This window comes from Myotis brandtii, unplaced genomic scaffold (assembly GCF_000412655.1).
Source record: "Myotis brandtii unplaced genomic scaffold, ASM41265v1 scaffold30, whole genome shotgun sequence".
In the NCBI taxonomy this organism is placed as follows: Eukaryota; Metazoa; Chordata; class Mammalia; order Chiroptera; family Vespertilionidae; genus Myotis; species Myotis brandtii.
Genome location: NW_005361458.1, coordinates 3,221,622 through 3,231,463, shown reverse-complemented (window position 1 = coordinate 3,231,463; position 9,842 = coordinate 3,221,622). Strand labels below are relative to the sequence as shown.

Sequence of the window (9,842 nt, the reverse complement as noted above, 5' to 3'; positions counted from 1 at the left end):
TACATACATATACATACACATGCATATAGATATGCACATACATATGTTAAATTCTCAACCTAAGCCATAAAAGCCTATTTAAGCCCTAAATTATTAATAATTTTGACCAGAGCCTTAGAGCCAGGAACAAGTGAAGCAGGAATTTTGGGGGAACATAGGCAGGCTTAGGGATTTTTTAGAATTGGGGTCCATGAAAAAGCACGGGGCTGCAGACTGGGAGAAGGTACATTTCCATAACACAAGGAAGCCAGGTGCAGTTACATCTCCATAAGACAAGGAAGCAGCAACAGTGGCATTTACATAAGACAAGGGAACTGGAAGTAGCCAAGAAAGGTCTATATTTACAAAATAAAGGGAAGGAAGCCCTCCAATCAGAAGGAGAAGAAAGCCTAAAGGGAATAGGAAAACAATAAGGAAGGAGGGGGGGGGAGAACCTCACATGTCCCATGTGAGGTTCCTATAGTAACCAACTCGAAGGGGAATATTGACCAATCAGAGGGGATATCAGGACACAGGAACTGCAGCCTTTATAAGCCATGGGGGAAAAGAACTCAGGGGGACTGTTCCCCCTCCCTACATGGGAGTCAGTTCTGTGGGACTCTTCCTCCTCCCTACGTGGGAGCCTGTACTTGTTCTTCAATAAATCTCCACCTTTGCTATATCACTTTCTGTCCGTGGATTCATTCTTTGATTCCAGCGGACAAAGAATCCGGGTTCCAGTACAAAAATTTGGTATCACAAGGTGTCATACTTTAGGATTGAGGCACACTTCCCCTCTACCAATCCCCACACTGGCCAGGGAGTCCTCGCTAAATACAAATCCATGTGATCTTCATGAGGAAAACACTTCTGTGGCTGGTCACTTCCCTTGCCACCGTTCCCTGGTATCTGTCTTCCTCTGACCAGCCTGTCCTCACTAGAACTGCAGGCCTCCCAAACTTCTTGGCAAACACTGAAGAGATGGTGGTGAAGGAGATCAGAGTCTGTTACCCCGGAATTTGCCATTTTGACAGAAAGACTGTTTTGAGCTGAAGGCAATGAGCTCTCTGCCCTCCCCTTTTCTGTCTAAAAGCAGGACATAAATTTCCCTTTGTAAAGGTATCCCCCTCTCCCATACTAGGAAGGACATGACCCCAGAGGTAACTCTTATCACCTGAAAAGGATTTTTTATTTGTATAACAAACCTTACAAAACAATCCTTATTTACCATACATTTCCTAATCCTTTCCCCATAACTTACCCCATCCAGAAGCCCAGAAACCCTTTTCTGTAGTCCAGCCTCTTCTCCAGGATGCATCATCCTTTGTTAAGATGGTATATAAGCCTCAAATTCTAATCACCTCCTTGAGGCACAGTTCTTTGTGAACTCTGTGAATTGTGTGTGTGTGTGTGTGTGTGTGTGTGTGTGTGTGTGTGTGTGTGTAAACTGATCTTATTTTTCCTTTCTCTTGCTAATCTGTCTTTTGTCCATTGAACTTGCAGAACCCCAAGCAATGAACCTAAGAGTAGAGGAGAAAGTTTTTCCTTTCCTACAAGGGCCTCATAGCTGCAGTTCTAATAAACCACTTCCAAGACCCGACTGCCCAGGTATCTAGCAATATCTGCCTAAATTCAGACGAAAGCCCCAGGAGGTCACCCCTAGGAGGTCAGCATCTGCCCAGACTCCTGCCCATCACCCAAGGTTAGACTGGTCACCCCTCATCATTGCTCACAGACCCTGACCTTCTCCACACAGTTTATCCTAGTATGTCCCAAAGACAGAATTTCTTGTCTATATTTCCCAACAAACTGTGAGTTCTTGAATGAATATCTATCAATAAGCCAAGATATTTGCTGTATTTTTAAAAATCTTAATTATTCACTCTCAAGTACTAACCATCAGGCAGCACAGGGAGCCCTCTGACAGGTTGGGGCTGTCAGGGCAAGTGGGTTAGGTCTGCCGGGATTCCTTCTTCAGAACCAAGACCAGCCAAACACCTTTACAGATTCAGACTCTTGTTGCTATTATTTTGGTTTGTTTTTGGTTGGTTTTGGTCTGTTGTTTGCTTTCTATTCTGCTTTTGGTGTCTTGGTATCTTCTAAGATACTGGAATAAACAGTGGCTAGAAAATCAGGAAACCATTCTTTTGCCTTTTCTTTTTCCCTTTTTATTTCTTATTTTTATAGGAAACTATTTTAACTATTGTATGATCTCTCTATATACAGGGTGTCCCGTATACATACTTTACAGCTGATAGTTCAATTGATGTTTCTTTCTTTTCAGATTTAACCCGTTGGTATTTATAATTATTCAAAGTGGGTATACATTTTTGGGACACCCTGTATATAGTACCTATCACATGCTTGTTGAAATAATTACATGATTTCCAAAACCTCTTTCCAACGCAAGCATCCTAAAGAACTGTGGCTTCAGAAAATCTGGGTCAAAATTAGTGGCAAGTATTTGCATGTCCTGTATAGTCTGGCCACAAAGTACCTACACTTCTACAGCTGAAAAATGACCACAATTGTAATGAAATAATTAGGTTGTTTTTGAATGCCTCTCGCCTGCTAAAAATATCTGCACCATGAGGAACAAATGTACACATTTGTTGAATGAATGAAATAAATTCATTAATGAGCGAATATAAATTTTGCAGGTCTCGAGAAGGCAGAATTTCTAATTTTTAGGAATCTTTTCCTAATTCAATTCAAAGTTGCTGCATTTAAGTAGGACAACATGTTTAAAAATAAAAACAGCCAATGTTTCATCTCTGGGTGGCGGAGAGTTTCTTTTTAAAATCCTTGATTTATTTTACGCTGCAGGAAATCCACCAAAATACTGGCACCCACAAAGCTCACATGTCACCCTGAGCCAAACATATTCTGCAGCTACGAAGATGACTGCTACCAGTTGGTGTTTCAAAGCATTCTGACTACTGGTTTCTGAACATATCAACTTTTAGAAACTGCTGTAGCTAATGTGATTTTAAGATAAAGAACTGAGATCAGTAACCAAACAATCTGAATCAATTCACTAAAATAATAAGACCTCCATTTAACAAAGGCAAATCCAGAATCACATATGGGGGCCATGGTGGGAACTATCATTTAACCTCTGTCTTTACAAAATTTTCACAACTGATTCCATGGTAATTCAGCCAGGTTACAGTTCTGGCTTCCAGTGAACTCCAATGGGGGAAACTGGGACACGATGACTCAGGACAGATGTTTAGACTAAAAGAGTCTGCGTCACCAGGGAAAAAAAAAATGGCACGGATTCAAAGGCACAATTAGGAAAGGGTGATCGTGCAAAGCTCCCTTTCTGGTGACTCCCATTTACTGTAATCTTGCCACAAAGAGACAGGCTGAAGCTGACACAGCAAGGCGAGGGGTGATACCAACCCACTCTATTCTGAGAGCGTGACCCTGTACTTAATCTTTCTTAAGGTTTTAGTCACACTAGCAAAACAAAGCCTATGATGAAGCCCACAAAGACAAACACAGGGAACACAGAGTGAGCCAGTGTGCTCCTTCCATTGTTCTGCAGCCCCATCCATGCACACCTTGCAGCAATGAACCAGCCATGGCATCCAGGGAAACCACAGCCTCCGCAGCAGCAAGATTTGCTGTTTTCTCCGATTTCAGCACTCACCCTCAGGGGGACAGAGCGGGGAGGGGTGGCGGGAGGAAACCCCTGGCAAGTTTGACATAAAGCCTTTAATAAAGAAAATGTCAACTTAAAAAAAAAAAAAACAATTCCAGATCTCCAATGAAATTTAACTCGGATTTTAAAAACTGGCATTGTTCTCCTCGAATTAAATCCTCACAGACCTAAAGAGAAGGTTGCAATCATACCCCCGGGAGCAGCTAAATAAATGCAACATACTCACAGATTTAGACCCGCTGTGACTCTGGAGGAATGAATGATTTTTAAACAGCCAACAAAAAGAAGAGGCAGTCCTCAATTTAACAGTCAACAAAAATCCTCAATTTCTGTTTTATTTCTCGGTCCCCAGTGAGACTCTAAGCTACCAGGCATGAGAAAAGAAGTTGCTGAGGCGGCTGACAGCATCCCAAAGCTTCCCAGAGCAGAATTTAAGACTTGTCAGTTAAAGTGGCAGGTCCGCTCTGCCCGGGGCTGATGCTTCTGCAGGAAGGGATGCCGGGAGATTCCCCCCCACCCCCACCCCCCCAACGCTGCTGCAGCCTAATGCTAATCCATCCCTGTTTAATTGTCTTAGGGGGACAGGAAATAAAAATACAAATGGCCTGGATTTATAAAATCTACAGGGTCTTTTAAAGATTTTTCAAATAATCCGGGGATTTATCTACATCGAAAAAGGGCCAATTGCAGAATGCAGTGAATTTCTTTTGTTTCAAGGAAAATGTAAGAGCAGGCTGATACTCCCAGGTTAGACTTGGATTTTATACCCCATGGACTTTTTAAAAACACAAAATAAGGGAAAATGACATTCTCTGAAGTTTTTACTCTAGTAGTTTGTTAAATGCACAAAAGTTAAATTAGTGAAGTGAATGAAATACATAGGACATAGTCACACTAACACCATTGGAAATAGCACTTTGAAATTAATACTAGATAAACAATACTTGAACTGGTCTTGACGAGATCTTTTTAAGTAGCCTTAGAGATGGTCAGTGACTTGGCAACTTTCTTGTCTTGCCTCAAGGGCTCTTGTGCATACTAGAACTGAACTGTTTTTGTTTGTTTTGTTGTTGTTTTTATAATGGGGCTTACCATTTTATCTAATTATAAAAGTTTTAGGTACTGTGTTCTTGATATTTCCTGATTATAAAATAATAAACTCCTCGAAGAGAACTGGAAAACAATGAAGAAAATTAAAGCCAGCCATAATCTCATAACCCAGAGATAACCACTGTTAACATTTTGCAACATTTACTTCATCTTCCTCCTCCATATATATATATACATTTTTCTTTAATTCTGTTATTGTGTATTACCTTTTCACACAGCATCATGTTATGATAACTGTGACCCAATATTTAACCACCTATATTTCTAGAAGTGCCCAAAATAGCATAGGACAGTCGGTTAACATGTATTTGTATGCCTACTATGCGTGGGCATGGGAGATACAGTAATGAGCAGAGGACACATGGTCCCTGCTCCCAGGGAGCTCTCCATCCAGCAGGGAAACCAGAGAGTCAAATGATAGCAAATGTGACAGGTACTGTAATTCCAAGGAGAACCACAGGGCATTTTAGAAATCTGTAAGAGACCTGGTCTTGCAAAGGTCAGGATTTCTCAAGGAAGGAAAAGAGAATGACAAGGCCAACTGCAAAATTATTTGCACAGTATATTTCACACCTATATTTTCCCATCAACATAAGTTACTTTTATCTAATATTCTTTTTCCTTTATCAATAGAAACTTTAAGTCCAGCTATATTTGTTGTGAATAATGTGCAATATGTAAGAGAATTCATCTAACTTGTATTTGAACAAAACCTTTGAGAAATTACAAAAGGTAGACCACCCAGTTAATTTCAGACATCCCTAAAATGATGAGTTACCACATATTTCCAAGAGCTCTTTGACCTAAAATTAACTTATCCATGCTCAGAATCCCATTCACGTTAAAAGACTCCTTTGAGAATGTTGAAATACGAAAATTTGGCATGACCATCTTGATGCAATCTAAAAGAAAAAAACACTGAACATCCAGAACATCCAAATAATTTATGTAGATTCTCTACCCTCATTTAGGGGAAACATAACACATCCTGCCTCAAAAAAGTAACTTTACTGTGGAAAATCCTGACGAATACAATCTCTGCCAGGTGATGCAGACCAACATCAACAGTGATAAATAATGTTGATAGGATAGACCCTGATATAATGTAATGAAAGTGGCACTTTATCTCTCTGCTCTATCTCCCAAAAACCTGGAACTTCAGTCTTACCTGGAGAAAAACATCATTCAAATTCCAATAAGGGGCATCTTACAAAATATCTGACTAGTACTCCTCAAAACATTCAAACAGAAAAAAACAAGCCCGAAAAACTGTCACAGCCAATTAGGTAAAAATATATGTATTTCAACAATACAATTGTACTGAGAAAATGAGAAGGTTCTTTTAAAATATATATATGCTTTTAATAGCTGATCATGAAATTAATTTTCTTGTAGTAACCACACAGAATTTTGTGAATCAAAGCAAACAATACATTTTTGGTATAGTTTCTTTTAAATTGGCACCAAATTCTTTAAATGGCAAAGAATCTCTTAAATCATTGGGGGATTTGACACAGAACTTTATACAAATATACACACAAGCAATCTTTTAATTGCATAAAGTAATACAAGTCTTGCAGAAAACTTTTTTACATGCCAAAATAAATAGAAACCACAGCTTATAACTGTATTGCCTACAGGGAAAACCAAAACTATGCATATACCTCTGAAAATGCTAATTAATCAGAACTACATGGACCTTTAACATTCTGAGCTCCAGTTATAACATTCTGTTTACAGGCAATAAAAAATACTCCTTGCTGGCTTGAATACTTTCACTCTGGACAACAAAAATAAAATAAATAACATACAAATTATTTTACACAAAGATAAAAGTCATACATAAATCCCCAAATACTTCAGTTTTAAACAATTTCAGAGTCCTTTAGATTTGTTAGTAACTATTAATAAATCTTCAGACTATTTATTAAATGTATATGATACATGATACTGAATTACACATTATTCACCAGTGTACCTAACCCGAATATCACTCCATCTTTGCAAAGTTCTACGCATGATGTTCTACAAACATGATGACACAAATGGGTGAGAGAGGGAAGAAGGGGAGAGAGGAGGGACTAGAGAGATTGATAAATTTTCAAAACATAAGCAATGGAGCAGTTTGATACATTTCAAAAGGCAAAGCTCCCAAGTAGTATCTGCTCTTTGGAAGTTTTATTATTCACTTTGGGCTATTTTTATCAGAAGATGGATAAAGGTCTGATGAAATCAGGCAGAAAAGAATGGTAGAAAGTTAACAAAAGGCAGTGAAGCTCGCTCTATCCCCTGAGACTTGGTCTGACAGCTTATTTACATAAACTTCAGATGAAAAGTGAATCAGCCCAAAGTTGAGAAATAGCAAAGGAGACACCCACAATCCTGAATAGTGTTTACTAGGCCCAAGCAATTGGGCATTACCTAATTATGTATGTATTCGGGTTGATTAGCACAACTAGCTATAATCATTATTTTTAAAAAATGCACATCTCAAAAGATCCATTAGCTCACTCCCCCTTAAACAATAACAGCAATTATTCTGCCCTATCCTTGGTAAGTTCTCAATAAATGATGACTGGATTTGTTTTAATGCACTGCAAATCCTTGCAGTCTACTTTGATTACCCATCTATATTTTCTGATTAGTACATTCATTCAACAAATTCATTAATTTGAAAAAATATGCATTGAGGACCTACTATGTGCTGAGCATGGTGCTTGGATGCAGAGTACATAACTGTGATGAGCAGCGCAGACCAGTCCTATCCTCATGGAACTTAGAGCCCAAAGGAACAAATGGTCAAAAAACAAGTAATAATTAACTACAAAATGAGAAATGGTGTGAAAGAAATGAGAGTTAAGATAGAGAAATGGGAGAGGAGCAATCTATTTAGGAGGAGTCATTACATGAGGTGGGAGAACATCCCAGCTGAGAGCGGTGGGTGACAGACAGGAAGAAGCCCTGGGAGAAGTGGGAGGAAGTCTGTGGTCAGAGACACCCACATGCACAAAAATAGGGCAGCAAAGGGTTTGTACACTCAAAAAACTGTAAGAGGCTTGTGGCCAGAAGGCAGTGAATGAGGGTGAGAGTAGCCCTGACCAGGTGGAAGCAGTGTGTGGGGGCCTGACCACCTCAAGCCTTGTAGACTGAGGTAGATTGGGGTCTTCATCTCAGAGACAGGCAAACTCATGGGCAGATTTTAAGCAAATTGACATCATCCAATTTGATTTCAAGAAGGTCACTCTATCCTGATTCAAACAAACATGCTGTTAATACATTATATGAGACAACTGGGAAAATTCGAACACTGACAGGATAGTTGATGAATATTGTTAATTTTTTCAGGTGTGATTACAGTCTTATAATGTTTTTAAAAAGAGACCTATCTTTTATATTTGCATATTAAAATATAGGTTAAAATAATGCCATATTTGAAGTATAGATTAGGTAATAGCTCTATATGAATGTTATTTTCCTGACCTTGATATCCAAATGTCAAGAGAAGGTCTTTGTTTCTAGAAGTACATACTAAAATATTTAGAGGTAGAAATAAAGTATAGTGAGTGTCTAAGCTCTGATTCCAAATAACCTACGGGTGGATTATAGATGAAATGAAATGGGTCTTGAGTTGACAACTGTGAAAGATGAGTAATGAATACACAGGAATTCATTTTACTATCCTTGCTACTTTTTGTATATATTTGAAATGTTTCATATTAGAATTCTTTTTTTTAATATATTTTTATTGATTTCAGAGAGGAAGGGAGAGGGAGAGCTAAAACATCAATGATGACAGAGAACCATTGATTGGCTACCTCCTGCATGCCCCACTGGGGACTGAACCCCCAACCTGGGTATGTGCCCTGACCTGGAATTGAACTGTGACCTCCTGGTTCATAGGTTGACACTCAACCACTGAGCCACACAGGCCATTCCAGAATTCTTTTTAAAATAAGATAACTTTGGTGCTGTATGGAGAATGAATGGGGTACGGTTGGGAGGGCAGAAGGAGAGTGAACAAAGGAAACAAGAAAACACATTAGGCTGCTCTTAAAGTAATTCAGGCAAAATCTGGAAGTACCTTGAGCTAATGTTATAGAGAGGGGAGAGAGAAAAGTGGACAGATGGGAAATAAATTTTGGAGGCAGAAATCATCAAACTTGGTAACATGAGCGTTTAAGGAAAGGGAAGGAATCAAAGATGACTCCCAAGCATCTGGCTTGAGCAAGAGGTTGGACATTCACAGAGATGGAGAAGCCTGGGAGAGGAAAAGGTTTCAGATGGAGGAGGGAGGTAGATATCAAGAGTTCAGTTTGGCCGAAACCGGTTTCGGCTCAGTGGATAGAGCGTCGGCCTGCGGACTGAAAGGTCCCAGGTTCGATTCCGGTCAAGGGCATGTACCTGGGTTGCGGGCACATCCCCAGTAGGAGATGTGCAGGAGGCAGCTGATCGATATTTCTCTCTCATCGATGTTTCTAACTCTCTATCCCTCTCCCTTCCTCTCTGTAAAAAATCAATAAAATATATTTAAAAAAAAATATATCAGCACCTGGTACCTAACAGTTTTCCAAATTTGTTAGCTTTCCACCATATATGTAATGAAAACTCGTTTTTTCTTTACAAGGATACTATCGCATATGATGGTATATGCCATTGATCTTTACAAACAGGGAGAGCATTTTCAGCAATAATTTACTAAAGAAAATGCTAACAGTTCAAAAGGTAGAGATGGAATAAGCCACTTGCTTATGAAAAAGGCTATTCTTATACCCCCACCCCACCCCCTTGCCTTAAAAGAAGTCTTTGCCCAAACAATTAAGTGAGTTGAAGAGTTTCCTTCTGGTTTTCAGTAGTGCTTTGGTCTAGTGTGGAAGTCAATGTGGTCTAGTGGCTAGACCAGGGGTGAGCAAACTTTTTGACTCGAGGGCCACAATGGGTTCTTAAACTGGACCGGAGGGCCGGAACAAAAGCATGGATGGAGTGTTTGTGTGAACTAATATAAATTCAAAGTAAACATCATTACATAAAAGGGTACGGTCTTTTTTTTTTTAGTTTTATTCATTTCAAACGGACCGGATCCAGCCCG

At 39.3% G+C, this 9,842-nt stretch overlaps 1 protein-coding gene across 3 annotated transcripts in view; it reads right to left on the bottom strand.

Annotated features, from left to right (window-relative positions):
• Positions 1-9,842, bottom strand: part of LOC106726659 (tetratricopeptide repeat protein 39B-like) — a 49,389-nt gene that overhangs the window by 11,140 nt on the left and 28,407 nt on the right. The window contains exon 1 of one of the 3 annotated variants that reach the window (XR_001362729.1): positions 3,873-4,118. The exons of the other annotated variants lie outside the window; for them this stretch is intronic. The gene's annotated coding sequence lies outside the window, so the exon portion shown is untranslated. Of the gene's footprint in view, positions 1-3,872; positions 4,119-9,842 lie in introns of those variants that run through there. 3 annotated transcript variants of the gene reach the window in all.